The sequence below is a fragment of the Leopardus geoffroyi genome, chromosome C3, assembly GCF_018350155.1.
Source record: "Leopardus geoffroyi isolate Oge1 chromosome C3, O.geoffroyi_Oge1_pat1.0, whole genome shotgun sequence".
Lineage (NCBI taxonomy): Eukaryota > Metazoa > Chordata > Mammalia > Carnivora > Felidae > Leopardus > Leopardus geoffroyi.
The window spans coordinates 35783831-35804462 of record NC_059338.1 but is presented as its reverse complement, the minus strand read 5'-3'; the positions used below and the strand labels follow the sequence as shown (position 1 = coordinate 35804462).

The 20632-nt window shown below is 45.4% G+C and overlaps 1 long non-coding RNA gene across 1 annotated transcript in view; it reads left to right on the top strand.

Moving 5' to 3' along the window:
* Nucleotides 1-20129, top strand: part of LOC123584814 — a 34364-nt gene extending 14235 nt beyond the window's left edge. The window contains exons 4-6 of the long non-coding RNA XR_006705689.1: nucleotides 10557-10711; nucleotides 17180-17557; nucleotides 18857-20129. This is a non-coding gene — a long non-coding RNA (uncharacterized LOC123584814). The remainder of the gene's footprint in view (nucleotides 1-10556; nucleotides 10712-17179; nucleotides 17558-18856) is intronic.
* Nucleotides 20130-20632: the final 503 nt, after the last annotated feature.

Below are 20632 nucleotides of genomic sequence, written 5' to 3'. Positions count from 1 at the left end.
GAAGGCTCTTAGCGTATGGGTACCTGGCTAAGCTGTGGGAGCAGCGGAGGACGGGCTCTCCCCCTTGTGAAAACGATGATGCTCTAGCGAGAGGTAACGGGTCTAACAATAGAAACAGCTCCTATTCTTTGAACACTTGCTCTGTGCCACATCACTGGCGCTAGATCAGTTCACAGATGCCGTTAAGTTTCATCCTCACAAAAGCCGGAGGAGTTACGTGCTGTTATTCCCACTTTGCAGATGAGGAAATTTGGGCTCTCAGTGCTCTGGCCCCCAGTGAAGATGTGTCAGTGTTGGCATTTGATCCCTGGTCTTTCTGGTGTCAGAGCCTCTTCACTATGTATGCTACGCTGGCTGAAAATATAAATAATAGTCTATGACTGCAGCCCAGGAAAGATCAACAGAAGAAGACATTCATCTACAGGGTCAGAGGGATTAAACCAGAAGCTGGAAGGCTTTATCCATTCCAGTGTGGCAGTGCCTCTCCTTTTAATGACTTCCCCCTTGCAGGCGGAATTCTCCGGAAGAATGCTGTTGACAGCCTTCAATGCATCATAAATAACATCCCAGGTGCTCCAACTACTAGCTTCAGTCAAACTCCTCTAGAGAGCTTTGCAAAAGCCTTCAGTGTTAACCCCCTTTCTACCGGCGCTCCTTCCCATTCCCTGCCCCTCCCTCATTTTGAGCTCACTCTCGTTTGCCCATATTTGATGATTGCTTTGAAGTGCTCTTAAATATTTTTGGTAAGCAATTTTTTGCTCACATGAATGTCACCTCCACAGAGCCAGGATCTATTGCTTCTGGGTAGTTAGTATCTAACAATTCTGAAAACATTTTTTTTTCTTTGTTTTTCAGTGGGATAGAGAGATCACTTAAACTGCAGGTTCCTGAAAGGCTGGGTTGTGTGGGTTTTGTTTGCTTGTTTGTCTCCTCCTTGGTCCCTGGCTGAACAAGGCTCAGCATAGGTGCTCATAGAAGTTTGATGAGCTAAACCAAATATGGAGGCAATTGTCTTAATCTCTGTGTTGAGGGAATCTAGATTAATATATCTATAAATGATCTTCACATAAGTTACATTTTAGTGAAGAAAGGCAAGTGTGGAGATCAATTAATAGAAGTTTACACATTGGGTGCCTGGGTGGCTCAGCCAGTTAAGCATCTGTCTCCTGATTTCGGCTCAGGCCATGATCTCACGGTGGGTGAGTTTGAGCCCCGCGTTGGGCTCTGTGCTCACAGCGTGGAGCTTGCTTGGGGTGCTCTATCTCGTCTCTCTCTGCCCTTTCCCCACTCTCACCCACAAGACCTCATCTCTCTGCCTCTCAAAATAAACAATAGATAAACATTAAAAAAGAGATAAATTTACATATAACATAGTGCAGAACAAGATAAAGTATTGTAAGAGGGATAACAAGTACCAGGGCACTTCAGAGATTGGAGAGACCTTCTCCACTTATCTAAATGGGGGTATGAGAGAGCTTTAGTTGGTCACCAAACTAATCACAACTCTTACGCCTGGCACTGGGGACGTGCCGGGTTGTTGTTCTTGATAGTGGTGATGGATGTAAGGCATGGAGAAATCTCCTACTTTATACTCTCCTGGCATAAAGAAACATTTTTATAATAAATTCATTCTTCTTGCAATTGTAATGAAAAAGAAAGGACTTCTTGATGAAGGCAGCATGGGACTGAGTTTGGAAAACTCTATGGATGGGCTGAGGGGTGGGAAAAGAATTCCAGGCTGAGGAGACACATCACAAGGAAAACCACAGAGGCGGGCACACATTGAAAAGATTCAGGGAGCCAGTCTAAGAAGGCTTGGCTCGAGTGCTGGACCTGGGCAGGGACATAGTGGTAGACAAGGCCAGAAAGGAAAGTTAGGGCCATGATGTGAGGGTCAAAGACGCCAGCACTGAAATCATCTGGCCATGAAATCTCTGGAGCCTTCTGAGCTGAGTAAGGGAAGATCATGCCCAAGTTTTAGAGGAGTCATCCTGGATCTTGCTCAGGACTTGGATGTGTGCTAAAGGAATCCTTCAGGACCCTAACAGCCCTGTCAAGGGCTGACATCTGCTGCATATGCCAGCCCATCCAGTCCTACAACCCCAAACAATGTGATGGCTGGTGGGTCTTCCAAGAGCTATTACCAGAAGAGAAGGGAGATGATAGGCATCTTCAGACCATCCCTAAAATCACCCATAGCTTCTCCTCTTCTTTGCTCATCATGTGAAGTCAAGGTGGACAGTTCCAGAGGTTATTCTTTACTTCAATAAAATAGAGCTTTCTTAAATATTTATATTCTTGCCCTTCTCCTCCCTATTCCTTTCCATTCTATTTATGTCTCACATATAAACACATACACACACGCTCAACATATTCATTCACTCACTCTTCTCCCTATTACCTTGGTTCTATTGGGAGCAATGAGGACAAAAACTCAACTAATTCCTATGAAATATCCATCTACCGCTTTAGTCAATAGCAGGTTTTTTTTTTTTTTTTTTATCTGTCAGCATTCTCCATCAGCCATTTCCTGTGGTTTGAATCATTTTCTTCTCATTTCCATCTGTTCCATGCTATCCAGTATGAAGGCCCAACGTGCCCTCTTCTTGCTTTTAAAAAAAATATTTTTTGACTCTGAAATGAAAATTCATTACCTGTTCCTTGAGCCTAAGTCCTTCAATAATGCATTTCTTTTAGTGTTCAAAATATTTCCAAGTATTTGTTTGAGCAATCTGTCCAATAGAGACTTTTTAAGCAAAGAAAACCCAATGGCAAAAAGAGGTCTCTCCATGAATATCATTCTATTGTTGGGCAAGACTCTGAAGGTCTTCGTGATGGTAAATTTTATACGTCAATTTGGCTAAACCATGGTACACAGATATTTGCTCAGACATATCTGGATGGTGCCGTGAAGGTATTTTCTAGAAGAGATCAGCATTTCTTCTTTTTAAAAATGTTATTTATTTTTGAGAGAGAGAGAGAGAGAGAGAGAATCTGAAGCGGGCTCTGCACTGATGGCAGAGAGCCTAACATGGGGCTCAAACTCATGAATTGTGAAATCATGACCCGAGCTGAAGTCGGGTGCTTAACAGACTGAGCCACCCAAGCACACTGAGGAGAGCAACATTAGTCAGTAGACTTTGAGTAAAGCAGATCATACTCCATAATGTGGAGTATATGTGGGCCTTATCTCATCAGTTGAATATCTTAAGAAAAAGGCTGACTTCTCCTGAGGAACAGAGAATTCTCCAAGCAGTGGCAGATGGCCTTTGGACTCAAAGTACAACACAACTCTTCCCTGGATCTCCAGCCGCAGACCTACCCTGTGGAATTTGTACTTGGGAGCCTCCACAACTTGATGAGCCAACTCCTTACCGTAAATGCATCTCTGTCTCTCTCTCTGTGTGTTTCATATATATATATATATATATATATATATATATGAATATATGTATATATGTATATACACATTACATATATATATGAATATATGTATATATGTATATACACATTACATATATATATATATATATATATATATATATATATATCCTATTGGCTGTGTTTCTCTGGAGAACCCTGACTGATACAGTCTTCATATCCATAGTCATCCAGCAAGATCACCATTTCTTCTTCCACCCCAGAAATACTTATAGGCTATCCACAAAGTGCCAATAAGACAGATCTTTAAATTGACAATACCCTCTCTACATCCCCCATCTGTTTCCCTGCTTGAAAACCTATATACACGAGAACCCCAGCTATCACCCCACTTTCACTTTGTTTCCTATCTTTTTCTTTGCTCTTGCAGTCGGTGGAGGGAAGCACTTTGGCCTCCATGACTAAGAAAACAGACATGGCAACTTGGAAGTCACCTGTCTTCTAGCTGAAAACTTCACCATTTCTATGATCTTACCTGCATGGGTCCTAGTTAACAGCACTTTACTCATCTTCATTTCTCCCTGCAGATTCTCTCCAAATTCACTATTTGACTTTATCGGGACCTTCACTTTGATCTCAGCGAGGAAACAGATGGGATTACACGGTGTCTCCGGGATGAAGTCAAGTAAGTCAGGCATTGCCAAGATTTCCACAGAAATCTGTTCCTGGGTAGAGGTATGTCAGCCTTAACCATAGCAGTCATTCGCATTTATCCTGCAAATGAGACATGAGAGGCTATATTGACAATCCCCCAATACTCATGCCCCCAATTTTAATAAGCAGCGGAACCTCTGAGTTTCATCTGGGTACGTGGACACTAGGAATAAAAATGAGATCTTCCAGCCCCGCTTTGCATGGAGATGTGGCCAGATGACTAAGTTCTGGCCAACGGACTACGAGAGGGAGGGTTATGTAGAACTTTCAAGAAATATCCTTTTTTTTTTTTTTTTAAAGTTTATTTACTTTGAGAGAGAGAGAGAGAGAGAGAGAGAGCAGGGGAGGGGCAGAGAGAGAGAGGGAGAGAAAAAATCCCAAGCAGGCTCCACACTGTGCAGAGCCCAACATGGGGTTCGAACTCATGAACCATGAGGTCGTGACCTGAGCCAAAATCAAGAATTGGGATGCTCAGCCGACTGAACCACCCAGGCATCCCCTAAGAGGCTTAAAAGAGGCATAGTGCATTCCCCTTCTGCCTAACGGCTGAACTTTGAACAAAGTCCCTGGAGCTTGCAAAGCCATCTTGAAGTGTGTGGTGTTAAATATGTGTTACAGAAAGGTAGAGCAACCTGATGAAAGGAGCCTGCATTCTGGATGGGTTGTGGAACCATCGTACCAGTGGCAAATTGCTTGCATCTGAATCACTTTTTTCTCTTTTGCATCTTGTTTAAGGCACTTGGGGTTTTAGGGTGTCACTTGTAGCCGAATCCAATATAATTGACCTGGCGGGTTCAAATATTCCCATTTAAAGGAGGAGGAAATTGAGGCTCAAAGAGGTTCGATAACTTGCGTAACACTGCATGGGGAGCAAATTGTTAACTGGTGGATCCTGGTACTCGCTCATTCCCAAAGCCTACCGCAGAATCTCTTCCTGCTAGCGAATGCGGGCTGCTAAAGTGAACTTCTGATCTTCTCTCCCGGTCTGCTGATTCTTCTAAGCACGCGTAGTCTGGTTGAGCTGCCACTGTCTGTAAAGAGGTTCAGAGGTGCCTCACTGTCCTGAGAGACGTTTGAAAAAAACCTCTGTACTCCTGAGCATTCAGGGAGCCTGGAGAGATTTATCCCCTAGCTTTTTGATATGTTTGCCAGGTAGCGCCTTCTTAAAATGCAGAGTAGTGTGGGTATCTTGCACATCCTGTCAGACCACTAAGCCTGCCTGTCCAAACAAATCTACTTTGCTGTGACTTTATTCCCCTGGCATGTCCATACACAGGCTTCTCCCAGTGGGGCTTGGGGCCCAAGCATGTTTGAGAAATTGAATGGCAGCAGGTTTTCCTGCCAAGACCACAGCACACGTCCCTGGAAACAAGGAAAGGGACAGACTTACTGTGAACGCCTGGCTTCTGTGTGGATCTTCTGCCAGAGGATTCCAGAAACTTCCTTTAGATACAGAGACCCTCAAAGTCCTTCAGATGCTCAGCAACAGTCTTTGCCACAGTTGAAAACACAATCCCAACAGAGAAAAAAAATGTGTCTGCTTTTTGCTTGTGTGAACTTACAGGGGTCCCATATACTGGCTTTGATCTAGTTTACTGTGTGACCTTGAAGAGAGACAACATGTTGTGTTGAAAGAGCACAGGTTGAGATTCTGAAAGCCTTTCTGGTAGTTTTAACTGCCACACTATCTAGTTCAGTCTTGGACAAGTCACTTAACCTCTCTGAGCCTCTCAGTTCCAAGATGGGAGTTCATTCATTCATTCACCTCCCCAGGCATGCATGAATGCATCCATCCATCCATCCATCCATTCATCCATCCATCAAATTCAGTGTTTTTTAAATGTGCACTTTTCTGGGTTCTGGGCATACCAATAGGAATAAGACATGGCTTTCCCACCCAAAGAGTTGATCTCCTACCTGACAGTGTTATCATAAATGTCAAATAGTTAATAAATACAATGGTACCTGAGAAAGCATAAAACTGTACATGACATAAGTTATTTTTAAGTCACAACTTTGGTATTTCCCCTCCTCCAGGGTGGGAACCCCAAAGTATGCCAAAAGGAGTCAATGGAAAGGTGGGCATAAAATTAATGAACTGGCTACCGGGGCCACCAGCAAGAGGCAGATCATAGATGGGTATTCAAATGGTGAATGTGGAACCATCCTAGGAAAAATATGGACTGAGAAACACCTTGAAACTCTCCCTCCTCAGGGCCCTTGCCTGAGCTCAGTATCTAATGGGAGCCACAGGTCACAGACTTCTATCCTTATGATTGGAAGATGCCTCTGTCAGCCAGGAGAGAAATTTCATATTTTATTGAAAGCATTTTGCAGTGAGAAATCCCCCCCCCTTTTTTTCCAGTGCCAGCATAATTTAACTATGATTTAATAGCTTCTTTCATTTACTTGTTAAATTATGCCTCTCCATCACCTTCCCTTTGGGTTTTCCCGCCTTTTGGTCCTACAACCTCCCATTATTTATTAATGCCCCATAATACATGATCGAGGCAGGCAGAAAGCAGCCATTTCACAATGATTTAGGAGGCTCCTGGCAGCGAAACAACAAGAACAGAAGCATATGTTCTGAGAGTCTCCCCTGTACTTGCCTTTTTGGAACAGAGTTGGTTAGTTGTTAGCCATCAACTACGTGGGTCCTCCCCTCTCCTCCCCTGCCCACCCCCCTGGCCGTTTTCCTGTCCTGAGCAAATTCAAAATACTTGGCTCAAAATGACTGGTGAGTCACAGCTCATGTTTTTTCCAAGTGCCAACTGCCAGAATGAGCATGCTTCTCCACGTTAGGCTTAACCTGAAAAGACACTAAAAGGTAATTTGGCTTTCCCTCCAAGGGAGGAGTCCTGGGTGGGATGAGGAAATTCCAGATAATTTGAATCCTTAGGGACTCGGTTCTTGCAAGGAAGGTTGAAACCAACTAGGGAGGTGGTCCTTGCATCCCCCACCATCTTTTTCCGGGAATAACTTGGACGGTGTCTACTCAGGGAATGACTCTTACAGGGAATGGAGTTGGGACAAGCATTTTCCAAGTGCAAGTGGGGAAACTGGGGTGTTTTAGCACTCACTCAAGAATATAGGTTGGGTCATATCTGAACCTGATCACCGTTCTGCTTCCCTCGGGCATTTGTGAATTTGTGAGAGGCACATTCATTCACTTCCCCATCTAAGTTTCTTTTGCCCCGTCTCTTCTTTTGTGCTTTGGACTGGACTAGCACTGATTCTGTGATTCAGTGGATGACATATGGAGGTTATACAAACCAGGGAGATGGTCACACTAGGTGCCAGAGGCAGAATGACACCTGGAGAAGTGCCATGACGAATCCAACATCATACAGTTGAAAAATAACAGAGCCAGAATTACAGCCAAGTTTTCTATATGATGGTAAACTTTTATTGAGCTAGACTAGTGTTTACTCTTTTGGAGATAATATATATTCAAGCTTTTAGCACCATGCCTGGTATTTAATGCAGGTTTGCCTTCCTTTACTACAGACCGTCAAAACTGAATGTAGTGCTTAATAGGAGGGGCAGTGTTGTATGTGGATAGATCCTTGGAGTGAGAGAGCTGTGACCATTGGCCAACCTTGGATGATTTGCATTGCCTCTACGGGCTTCAGTCTTCTTCTCCGTAAAATTTAGGAGGTGGGGTTTGATAGTCTTTGAGATACTTTCTCGTTGCAACTTTGTTCTTGAAACCGCCTTATTGGGACTGTGAGTTCATTAGAGCCTAGAGAGAGATTCTAGAGTCTAGGGAATGAGCTGCCCATAGTGCAAGAAGCTCAAAGCACTTGGGGCTTCCTGATTGTTACATTGCGTGACAGTGAATCAAAGCAGGGGGATTTCTTCTACTTCTTGGCTGTCCAGACTCTTACTTCTCTCCAGGTCCTAGATGCCCCTTGGCGTATACTGCATTGTGTCCCCACTGGTTCCCTTTCCAGCTTTTGGAGAAGCCTGATTACGCTAAAGGCTGGGCATGCTTGTGACTCCTTCATCCTTGAGTACACTCACCCTCCAGATGGCAGTAAGAGCCTCGGAGTCTGGGGAATTGCCCCCTGGAGACATGTTCTGACTTTCCCCTGGGGCCCAGGCAGCCATTCCCCATCTGGTAGTCTAGAATTAAAGCCCGAGGACAGGAGAAGAGAGCTGAGCTAAAATAACAACGGGAATAGCAATCCTGGTCCCTCTGTCCCTCCACGATATTACCTTCTGCTCCCTGCCCTGCCTTGCAGAGGGTGGCAGATGAAGTCAGTCTGCCTAGGGACTGGAGCTTGGCTTTCTTTAGCTCACCCTATGTTCTATTCTTTGCAGCAAGCCCGACTTTGTGGTGACCTCCACAATCCCAACATTTGCATTTTTGCAGTGCCCCAGGTTTGCAATGACACGCTCCATTCCTCCAGAAGTTTTCATTCCCGTGGCGCCAAGGCTGGAAAACTTCAGAGGCCCAGGCTGTTCTGTAGCTAACGTCAACGTGGAATCTGCCTAAGCCTTGACTAATGTATTCTTTGCATTATTAAACACAGATTAAATATATATGGATATTTAAATGTAATGTGTTATTTTCCTAAATCTCGCTCTACTCGATGTTCCTTTGACTTACGCCTTTTCATTGCTCACAATTGTCTCAGGGATCATGAATTACAGGCAGGAAGGAGCTGGAGCTCCCTCAGCACCAAAGACTTTGCTGTCCCATTACATTTGCCCAAGAGATGCAGCCTAGAAAATTCTTGCTGGGGTTCTGCACATGGGAATGTATTTTTTTTTTTTTCCTTCCTAGACAGAGCTTATTCCTCACCAATGATTCAAAAGCTAAGGCGGCCAGAGCCTGACGGGTTTGTTTTTGTGGTGCCAGAGAGGGTTGTCCGGGGCATGTCACCGAATAACAAATTCAGACAGAGTCAGAGTCTGTGGTTTCAAGCTGGTGGCACCTGCATCCACTTTCCACGAGTTGTAGAGCCTGTTACTTGTCCTCTATGGGTTCTCAGAGTGCCCCAGAGGATTCTGAGTGTTTTTCTTCTTTAATAACCTAGTTTATTAGGTTCCTGCTCGATACCCCAGTCCTAAACTGTCCACGAAAGTGTGTCTGAAGCAGAGCCTATCTAAATCACCCCATGCCTACACGATCCAGGTCCCCTTCTGGAAGGGCCTGGATGAGGGGATTGGTCTTGATTATCCGCACGGTCTTTGCCTGCTCTAACAGCCCGCGGTGCTCCGTGCTTCCGAGGGACCAGAAGGGGAAACAGAGATACTGTTCTCAGTCTCCAGTTTAGAGATGTGGTCATTTTTTCCTGCTCTCCCTAACTCATGCTCCCCTCTGGGTCTTGGCTAAAGATTTTCTATCCGATGCCAATCGGTCAAGTGATCAGAAGATTTTGCCAATGTGCCCTGTGTTTCTCTGTATGAGAGGATTAGAGTATAAGCCTTTGGTGTTCTGGAGTTAGTTCATAGTAACCAGCACAAGCTGATTGTAGGCATTTCCTCCGGACTCCTCATGCTGGTACCTTAAAGTCAACCACTGTGGGAGTATTTATACCATAGACATTGGCAAAAGCTAGAAAATAGGGCTTTCTCCTCCCCTCTGGAGAACTGGTTATTAAAATTGTAATCTTACCACTACAACAAGCTCCCTGAGGGCACTGACCAGTACCCACAGCTCTCTTTATATATTACTAAACACATATTGAAGTTTACTGAACGCTTTGTAAAGACAAGCAACAGAAGCCATGGCAAGCCACAGATCTTCTAGTTTGACTGTAAATGAGCTATAGTCTCCGTTAAGTACCACAGTCTGCTAACCTTGCCTCCTTCCTATAGTATTCGATTATTTCCTGTATTTTCTCACTTGGGAGACATGTTGGATCCCACCATCCATGTTTCTCTGAAGTGGATTCTCCCTCTCCTGGGTATGCTAAACAGACCTCCCTGAATCAGGAATTGCCTTCTACCTGCCTCTGGACCTAGGACAATTATTGATAATATCCTTCTTCCAATAGGAGAGTTACCAGAGCAAGGTGACCTAGGCTTGTCTCAGAGGGATAAAAAGGAGATGATGGAATTATTGGGGAGGGAGGGGGTTACTTGGCTGGAATGACTCCAGCAGACAGGTCACTTGCCGGCTGGACCCACAAAAACCCCAAAGAAGGAAGGGAAAAGGTGATGTTCAATGTTTGCAAGGTCCAAGCTTCACTTGGTTTGTCAAACAGTTAGAGGCGCAGGATGCTCATGTTTCTTGTGCCTCCTGACCTTGGTCATCCTCCCTAAAGGCCTCGTCTGGAGCCTGAAACCGAGCAGGCATTCGACAAACATTTATTCGATTAGTGAATAATTTCATGGGCCATCCATGGTTCTCAAGGCTTAGAAAATGAATATAGCCTGTGGTGGGGACAGGGAGGGTGGCAGGGGAATTCATTCTTTCCTGAACCCTGCTTCAGTCCTCTTGCCCTAGTCAGGGTGGTGACCGGGACCCTCAGAGGAAAGGAGCTGATATGCAAGATGCGAGGGTGCAAGAGGAGAGAAAATCCTGGGCGGAAGAGACGCTGGGCCTTCGCAAGCGTTGCACCTTCTGACTTCAAGGGCCCTTTCAACAAAAGTGTCTACAGCTCAGGTAAGCAGGGAGTTAAGGTTGGAGGAGAATGGAATTTTCCTTGTGGTCGTACAGACTTGTTTTAACCGCAGGAATGAACACAAGATTCAACTTGTTTCCTCAGCTATTGTCTGGAACTCTTTTTCCCTCCAGCCGCCGGCAGCTGGAGGTTTTAATGTGACATTTTTCTAAGTATTATGATTGCTCTCTGGCCTTCTCTTTATAGGCTTTTTGCTTCTCTCCTTGCAGGCCCTCACCCCACTGGCCTCTAAATGCTTTCCAATGAGCAAGTGCTCCCCTTTCTGCCTACCAGCCAGGGGAGGACATCTGGGCTTGGTTTATTTACTTGTTAAAGACGCGCGTCTCCTCTCCTTCCTGGACCCCCACCCTGCAACTCCTCCTTGAAACCACAAACCACCACCTTCCCACTTCCCAAATCCCAAAGCACAACGTGGAGATGTGTGCAGGACGCTAAGCTCAGTTCCTGTGCTGCTTGAACCATCCTAACAAGTGTTTTTCAACAGCCTCATCAACACAGGGAAAAGATAGGCACGTTCGTTCTCAATTAATTACCATTGCCTGGTCCAAGTGTGAAATGCCTTCCAAGCCTTCCTTAGATCTTATTCTACGGATCTTGCTTTAGATTTTCTAGTCCGTGTGTGCCTCCCTGTAAGAGTGCCTACCCAAACCCACACATCTTCATTCATTCACCTTTAACTGAAGGGGAGCTCAGAAAAGTGACCCCAAAACCGATCGACAAGATGGAAGTCCGGGAGATGGAGTATTTTTCAGACTCTCTTCCTCGACTGCCCGATGATCTCGCTGTACCTACTTGGCTCAAGCAAGCTGGAAGCTTGGGGCCTGCCTTCTCCCTGCTAGTATTGCAGTGGAAAACCGCTCCTGCAGACCATTGTGTTTTTCTATTTTGTTTTAAAGCAGCATTAGACTGAGACAGATTTCTTTCCAAAGCATCCCCCTTTCGGCGAGGTGCAAAAAGGGGACACAAAAAGCCAAACTTTGGTTTCAAATATGAGACACCTTTATTGTAATTATAATTATAGTGATTCAGTGTGTTTGGGATTTAATTATTTGGAATTAGAATGAAAAAAAAAAAAGACATCCTGTAATTACCATTGAACTTATCTTGAGGCATAAATCTAATAATTAAATACTTTCAGATTTCATTCAGTGAGTAATTAAAATTTAAAAAATACTGTGGATCCTTTTCCACCTCTGCAAGGAAAGTTCTAAAATTATCAGCGGATTTCAGTGGAAAGGTCCGGATATTATTGTGTATAAAGCACAGTTCTTAAGAAAATTATCATTTTAGTTATTTATAGTCCTTTTCCCCGGTGATCAGGGTGTTTGAGCAGGTGAGAAATGACTGAGTGAGGAGTTAGATCTGAATGAAAAATACTTCCTTCAAGAAAGATAGCTCCCTGAGCAGGAGCTTCATTTTTATTGTCGGCAAGGAGAAGGAAACAGGTACTGTGCAATTTGTATGAGAACGGAGTTTTGTTCTCTGATCAGTTTTGGCAACAAATCGCGGTCCATATGCTTTCCCCTCCTGGAAGCCGAGCGCGGGAGCGAGCCTTGGCAGGAGCAGCTGGTGGTAAAATCCAAGGGAAAGGCTGGGTAGAGGGTGTGCTTTAGGGTGGTCTCTTGCTTGGGAATAGGCCACAAATGGGACCACAGCAGACGCATCAGCTCTGGATGGGGAAGGGGAGGAGCTGGCTGATGTGGGGGAAACTTCTGCTTGCGCCACACTGTCTCTTTAAGCTGAATTGCAAGCGCGCTGCCCAGCTCTCGGCTCCCCTCCCCCCAAGGGCACGCGAGGCATTGGCATTGTTAGCAGGAAGGGAATAGGGGCTCAGACCCCTCTCCTGGATCTGCTGCACGGCCCTCAGGCGTCTCACCCCAAGTGTTCAACCCCCTGGGGCATTCCATCGCCAGCGAGGCCCCTGTGAAATGCTGCTTTCCTGGGATGGCTACCACCTCAAACAAAGACCACCACAGCTGAGTGGTGCCAGTGACCTTGGACTTACAGAGGGAAATTGGGAATAGGTTCAGGAAGAGACTGGAGCTCAGGGGGAGTACCGACAACAACAGCAGTAGTAACCGTAATGGTAACAGCACACAGACACTTTACTCATGCTTCACCAATTTAACCTTTACACCCACCCTGCAAGGGAGGTACTGAGACCCAAGAGGTAGAGCAGTTAGTCACATGTGGTCAACAAGGAGGCCATATTTGCTATCGCCCATTGCAGAATACAGCAGGTTCTCAAATGGGGTGCTCCCAGAAGCACCGTAGAGCTTCAAAAATTAAGACGTGTGGCTTTTCCTCCAAATATACCAGAGACTAGTTAACGACAGTACAACTGAGAAGGTAAAGTTTGATTTTTGGAGCCAGACGCCCTGGGTTTGTTTATTACCTGGTAAACCTTGGCAAATCGGTAAGCCTTACTGAATCTGAATTCCTCATCTGTGAAATGGGCATAATTGATGTACCTGCATCGTACGGTTATGGGAGAGAGATAATACCTACAAATTGTTTAATATAGTGACTGGCATTCGGCCCATGCTCAGGAAATTCAAGCTACTAGTCATTGTTTTGTAAGAATTTTGTTAAACCTTGAAAGATGATGGTAATTTAACTGAAGGGAACATTAGAGAACATTGCAGATGAAGGGAAAATATCATGTTTAGACATGACATTGTTTTTTTTTTTTTTTCCAACGTTTATTTATTTTTGGGACAGAGAGAGACAGAGCATGAACGGGGGAGGGGCAGAGAGAGAGGGAGACACAGAATCGGAAACAGGCTCCAGGCTCTGAGCCATCAGCCCAGAGTCTGATGCGGGGCTCGAACTCACGGACCGCGAGATCGTGACCTGGCTGAAGTCGGACGCTTAACCGACTGCGCCACCCAGGCGCCCCATGAAAGTTTAAAACTAAGGAAAAAAACCCTCTTATTTTCACTTTATTTTGACTCCAGGGTTGTCACTAACTCTATTTTCAAAAAAATATCTCTGCTGAAGCTTGCTGTTTTGGTTCTCTGGACACAGCCTGACTTCCCTCCTCCATCCTTGGCTGCCAGCTTTACCTGGTGGATTTTACCCCTTCTTCAAGAGGCTTAATGCCCACCCTTCCATTTACTTGTCCAGATCATTCAGGATGACAAAACCTCTTTTTATTTCTCCGTACGGCTGGAGCATTCTGTGTCCCTTTTGTGATGGTGATATTATCTTGTGTCATGGTTTTAATCAATTAATAGAAGCACCTGGAGGCCAGAGACCTGCTGTCATTCATTTTATGTGTGATCTCATTTAATCTGCAAAACAACCCCCTTAAGAAGGTTGGCATTTTTCATCCTCCAGATGAAGAAACTGAGGCTCAGAACTGTGAAGTCAACATTCCAAAGGTTCTACATGTATGAAGTGATTAGATAGGAGAGTCATTTTAAACCCACATTCGTTTCGTCCCAAAGCCGCCCCGCGATACTGCTGGGTTGGTGGGGAGGAGGAGGAAGTGGAAGGAGGGAGGGAGGGTTGGAGAGGTATCGAGGAAGGCTTTAACTTAGAGGCAGATTCTGAGTTGGGCCTTGACCATTATGATTTCAGTAGGTGGGTGCAGGGGAAGGCATACTAGGCAGGGGCAACAGCGTGAACAAAGGCGTGGAAGTTGGCCTCCAACTGCTTGCTGGGTAAATGGACTAGAAAGCAGGTGTGGTCCACTTTCCTACCTTAATGAGGGACCTCCTTAGCAGTGGGGCTTTGTCCTCGGTGGGTTCTCTACTCCCACGTGCTTTTGCAGACCTAGGGAGAGGGGAAGCTGTTCGGCGGAAAGTTCTGGTACTCATTGTGATTTTCAGGAAAATGAAGGTCCTTTCATCTAAGTCTTCAAGCTCGAGATTACAGTGAGACCTGCCTGCTAAGTAGAATCCCCTCCATGCCAGCTTGGGTGTCCCGCTTCCATCTGGCATCAGCCCAGGCTCAGCAGGAGACACTGGCTGCATGAGTCCACAGCTACCCCTCCAGGTGAGGCAAGAACAAAGAGATGGCTTCCCCTGAGCAGTGGGCAGTCGTCCTTGGGTCTTTTGCAGTAGCCTCTTCAAGTTCTATCCTCTTAAGCCCTTCACTCCCTGATCCCCTTTGGCCGTAGCCTAAAGCAGGACAGCCCGAGTTGAGAACTCCACGGAGCTTGGACCCCAAATCATAAAATCTCTGCCCTCGCCTCAGTGATCCAACGGAGCAGGGGAAGTAAACCAGAAAAGTTAAACTGCTCCACCATGAAAAGCAAAAGATGAGTCATATGTTTCTTAACTGAATAGAAAGAGGCGGTAGGTTCTCTCTCCAGAAGGCTCTTTACTTAGTTTAAAAATCACAACGAATTAGGACCTCAAGTACAACCCCAATTAGAGATGTTGCTGCCAAGCGTTTGGATGCAGCCACAGAACATGCCCGTTATTTAAAGCCTGATGCCAGCCCTGCAGGGAGTTGCATCCTTGTGTTTCAAGTGGCTGCCTTCACAGAATTCTTCCAGCAAAAGACACGAGCATACATTTCAGGCAAGCAATCAAGATGGATTAATAACCCCACTAGAGAATATTTATATAATATTAGGAGAGGCGAGGCCCACGACACTGCAAAACCACGGCACTAAGCATGAAACGAAACCAAAGGCGGGCGCTTAAAAAAAAAAGAGAGAGAGAGAAAGACCGATCGATTTAACTACCAAAAGAAGGCAAAAGCTCTATGCATTAAAAACTCAATTAAAAAAAGAAAAAGCACTAAACTGAGAAAATTATCCGTGGCAGAGTGACACAGGGTTAACGTACAGCTTTATCAACACTTATTAAGAAAAATGCAAGCCCTTTAGTATAGAAAAAAGACATACGGTGGCAAGTGACAAAAAAACTGTCAAGCAGAAAATATATGAAAAATATTCAACCTTACTGGCTATCATAGGAATATGCATTAAAACAATTGTGGGACTTCAATCAGTCTATCAATTTGGTAAGGGATTTACAGTCTGATCCTGGCCAGGATTCTGAGCGTGTGGAGTAGAAGTCTGGATTGATACTAACTTCCTGCACACTTGGGCCGTATGTATTTCAAGGCTTAAAAGCAACCACAGCCATTGGCCGGGCAATTGCATTTCTGGAAACCCACCCTCAGAAAATGCCAGGAAAACATACAAATACGTGTGAACTAGAATGTTACAACATCATTGGCAAGTACAGGAAACTGGAAACAAACTACATGTTCAAAAATTATCACACGATATCATAATAGAACATTGTACAGTCGTTACGATGCTGATAGATACCGTTAGAGCACTGTCCATGTGGGAGGGTGACGACATTTTACTGTGAAGTGAAAAAGCACATTGGAGAGTATTCGGTAGAGTTTTGTTTTTCTTGGAGGCATCAAATGGAGATATTTTAAAACTGGCTACATTCTGTACCTTCTTATTTTAAACTGTTCTGTATTTGCTAGTTTTTCTATAAGGAACATGGATTATTTGTGCCAAAAGACAGAGGAGAAACGATACATGTGGTAGGCAAAATAAAGACCCCTTCCTCAGAATGTCCATGTTCTGATTCCCCAAACTAGTGAATATGTGACGTTCCATGGCAAAAGAGACTTTGCTGCTACAGTTAAGGATCCTGAGATGGAAAGATTATTCTGGATTATCTGGGTGGGCCCATTGTAATTACTATGGTCCTTGTAAGAGGGAGGCAGGAAGGTCAGAATCATTAAGATTTGAAGATGTTATGTAGCTGATTTCAAATATGGAGGAAGGGGTCATGGGCCAAGGGAATGCAGGAGGCTTCTAGAAATGACAAAAAGCAAGGACATAAATTCTCCCGTAGAACTTCTAGAAGGAATGCTGGGCTGCTGGCACTCTGACTTTAGCCCAGTGGGACTTCTGACTTCCAGAACTGTAAGAGAATAAATTTTTGTTGTATGGAGCCGCTAAGTGTGTGATAATTTGTTACAGCAGCAATAGGAAATTCACATAATCTGTAAAAGCACTGCCCACAATCAGACCCTGCTGGCTGAAGCGTAGTAGGATGGGGTGTGGGAGGGCTTTTGGTTTAGGGACAATCTTCCCCAGGCCATCGCCAATAAAGTGGGGTAAAGTGTGTAAATGCAGGTAGCCTGAGACATCCTCCATAAGAATCCTTTCTCCTTAAACTTGGCTTCAAGAGTTTTTTTTAATTGTTTCATCCTTTACCTTCCCTTTAGACTCAGACAAGTCAGGGATCTGGGCTTGCTTGGCTCATCCCCTGGCATTAGCATCCCTGGCATATTAGCACCATGCTGAGGGGCTTGTCGGCTGCGATCACCAGCTCCCAAGTGGATGCATAAATGGATGAATTCCAAACAGCACTGTCTACCCTCTGAAGCACATCTCCTGAATGACACAGCAACTCAGCTGATTTTCTTCCCTCTTTTTTTTTTTTTTTTTTTTTTTTTTGCAGGTGGTGTAGAATTTAAAGTCAACAGTGATCTTTCCTTCATGTTTAGGATGGTTTTTCCTTCTGGATTTCAGAAGCCCATGACTGAGATTTCAGCCTTTGAACAAACACCCACCCAGCCACATTTCAAACCACAAGTAACAACCGTGGCACAGGAGTGGTAGTTTCATACCCAGTGTGTGGATCCTGTCTCTGCAGGATTCTGGTTTTAAGAATGCCATTGGCTGACTTCTCCAGAGGAGAGTTCCAGGTTCTCGGAGTGGGCTGGGACCATGACAAAAGTGCCAGAAAGAGGTCTTCTATGCTTGATTGTCCCTCGAGTGAATAGACCAGCTTCTTTCACCAAAGTCTGGGATCCTTGGAGGCCTTTGGAGGGGAAGGGTAGGGTTGGTTGTGTGTGTTGTCTCCCCATAAAATGTCGCCAGTTCACTCTAGGGACCCCGGAGGCCGTGTAGTGCTCCCACTGGTGTCCTGTAGCAGAGAAGTATCAAATGCCAACTCTCAGGCTCAGCATCACTGAATCGCTCGGTTTAAGTCTTAAAGGGGGAAGAAAAGGAAGAACGATTTTTCAGGTATAGTTCTTCCTTACTTACAGGAAGCAGACTGCTTCAGAAAGATACAAATTCCTTGCTGAGTGGGTAAGCATTGAGGCAGAATCTTAAGAAAACACCCACTGGGAATACTATAAAGAAGGTACCAGATCTGAGTGGAGCTAGAGTCTCTTCATGATGGTTCTGCCAGCTCTGAATCATGTGATTCAGTAATCCTTCCATATAGGCTGGTTCATACAAGCTTGTAGTAAAATGCAGTCACATACAGTTAATGGAGGAAATAGGGTCTTGACCAGTGTGGTTGGAGATACAATTTAAGAGTTTAAAGAATAGGTAATAAAAGGGGGTAAAAAAAAAAAAAAAGAGGAAGAAGATTATTTCACAGAATAAACCCCACTGCGTGCTAAATCCATAGAAATCCTAAATCCACGAGCGTGCAGATCGAGGAGTTCAGTCCATAAGGTGACCAAAATAGCTCCGTTTAGGCTCTGAACTGTGACCTCTTCCAGACTGGGTTTGGCACTTCCATTCTTGGTGCATTTTGCCCTCATTTAAATTTTTTTTTTCAACGTTTATTCATTTTTGGGACAGAGAGAGACAGAGCATGAACGGGGGAGGGGCAGAGAGAGAGGGAGACACAGAATCGGAAACAGGCTCCAGGCTCCGAGCCATCAGCCCAGAGCCTGACGCGGGGCTCGAACTCACAGACCGCGAGATCGTGACCTGGCTGAAGTCGGACGCTTAACCGACTGCGCCACCCAGGCGCCCCATTTTGCCCTCATTTATACAAAGCTGGTTATTTCTGCCTCCTCTGGTCTCACTCCCGTGCTCTCATATCCGGGAGCTGGCTGACCCTGTTAACCAGAGTTCAGGTGGGAGGTGCAGGGGACTGATATTTGCATGTCGGGTCTCTGTCACAGGGGGCTTTCCCATTCACTGTCTCGTGTAAAGAAAAGCCACTTGACATACCTCCGGAGGGATTCAGGGATTCAAGAGCCTGAAGCTTGGTGTCGACTGCTTGCCTTTTAGCAGCTAAACCCATCGTTGTGGGAGGGCAGGGGCCGTATGTGGGAGTTGTACTGGACAGCACACCTGATCAAGGGTTTTTTGGGTTTTGTTATTTTAACAGTGAAATCTTGGCACTAGAGTATAGCGGATCCTGGCTGTGGTTTGCCTACGACTCTTCTAGATAAATTCAGCAGACCGAGGCTGCTATCTGACGTGGAAATAACAAGCACAAGAGGAAATAACAAGAGGTAATCAGGTCTAATATTCCTCGGGTTTCCTCTTCCTCTGTGCTATTCCTCTGTTTTCGTGCCTTCCCACGGCAGCAGGCCCTGAAGGCGCTGAGCCTAGGCTCTAGGAGCTTTTCAGAGGCTTTCGGACTTAGGATGATGGCTAAGAGCTCCTCTTTCCCCTAAAGCCCCACACTGGATCCATCATTCAAAACAAAATTGCGAAATCAAAAGAAATCAATTTCTGCAAAACCTAGCATGTCGACCAACTCCAAACCAACTCAAGTCTTAGACGGTCACATGCCAATTTACTTCGTGTGGGATGTGGGTACATTTTCATACCTTTGATGGGATGTGGAATGTGACCACAAAACCAAGCTTGCCTGGGGCCGAGGAGAGATTTACAGCACTCTTCTCGGTAGCTTCTGGAAGGCTCCAGCCCCTTACGGAGCCAGCATGTTGCAGGGCCTTCAGCGGTTTCTCCTGGGCCTGCGCTCCAAACACTGGGTGGCAGCACAGAACTTCCTAAGCTTCCTCCAGACTCTGACAGTGAACTTGAGAATTCCACCTTAAGAGGGCCATGCACAGAACCATGCAAAAAGTGCAGTAATTCTTGGATGTGGCTAATCTCTATAATTCACCCGATTGCAGATACAAGTGACAGCTGCAATAGGGGTGATGTTCTCGCATTCGCTGTGTCACCAGGATGCTATTTCGAATCTTCCTGAGATTAGAAAAAGGATTACAATTGCCCCCAGGGCCTTGCCATGTAATTTTTATCAGTCTTGATCTGTGAGTTTCCCCCTGGCAGTGTGCATGGGCTTCCGTGTGTGTGTGTGTGTGTGTGTGTGTGTGTGTGTGTGTGTATGTGTGTGTGTGATGAACTGGCCCATGATGAGATGAGATGTAAGGCTCCCGAGGACCACATGGTCCATTTTTTCTGCCACTGGACTCTCTTTCCAAGTTGGTCCCCAGCTCCAAGACTCTTTCTTTTGTTATTCCTTGCATGCGGCGCAGCAGGACCAACTTCATGGGCATCCAACCTGTTCAGCTAAACGAGGCCCCAGCGCTCAGAAGTCTCCTGTCTTTGGTTAATCCTCTGTTATTGCTGTCTTAAAATTCTTAATAAACATTGGGGAGCCTGGGTGGCTCAGTCAGTTAAACATCCGACTTTGGCTCAGGTCATGATCTCACGGTTCATGGGTTCGAGCCCCACGTCAGGTTCTGTGAGGACAGCCCAGAGCCCGGAGCCTGCTTCAGATTCTGTGTCTCCCTCTCTCTCTGCCCCTCCCCTGCAGGTGCTCTGTGTGTCTGTCTCTCTCTCTCAAAAATGAGTAAACATTAAAAGAATTAAAAAAAATTCTTAAGAATCTTTGAACAAGGGCTCTTGCATTTTCACTCTGTAGTGGCCCCATATCCCAAGTAGCCAGTCCTTCCTTGCCTGTGGAGAAGTGTGGCCAGACGTAGATTTCGCTCGAAGGTCTGACTCCACTCTCTCAGCCTCATTTCAGGGACTGGCTTGACTTAGAATTGCGAACTCACAAGCATGGGCTTTTGGTCAGACATACTTGTGTGCTGGGTGGGACCCTGCCACCTACTGCCCCGGGTGACCTGGAGTGCATCTGTTATCTGTGATAAGGTACCATTATCCTTACCCCATAGCGTGTGTC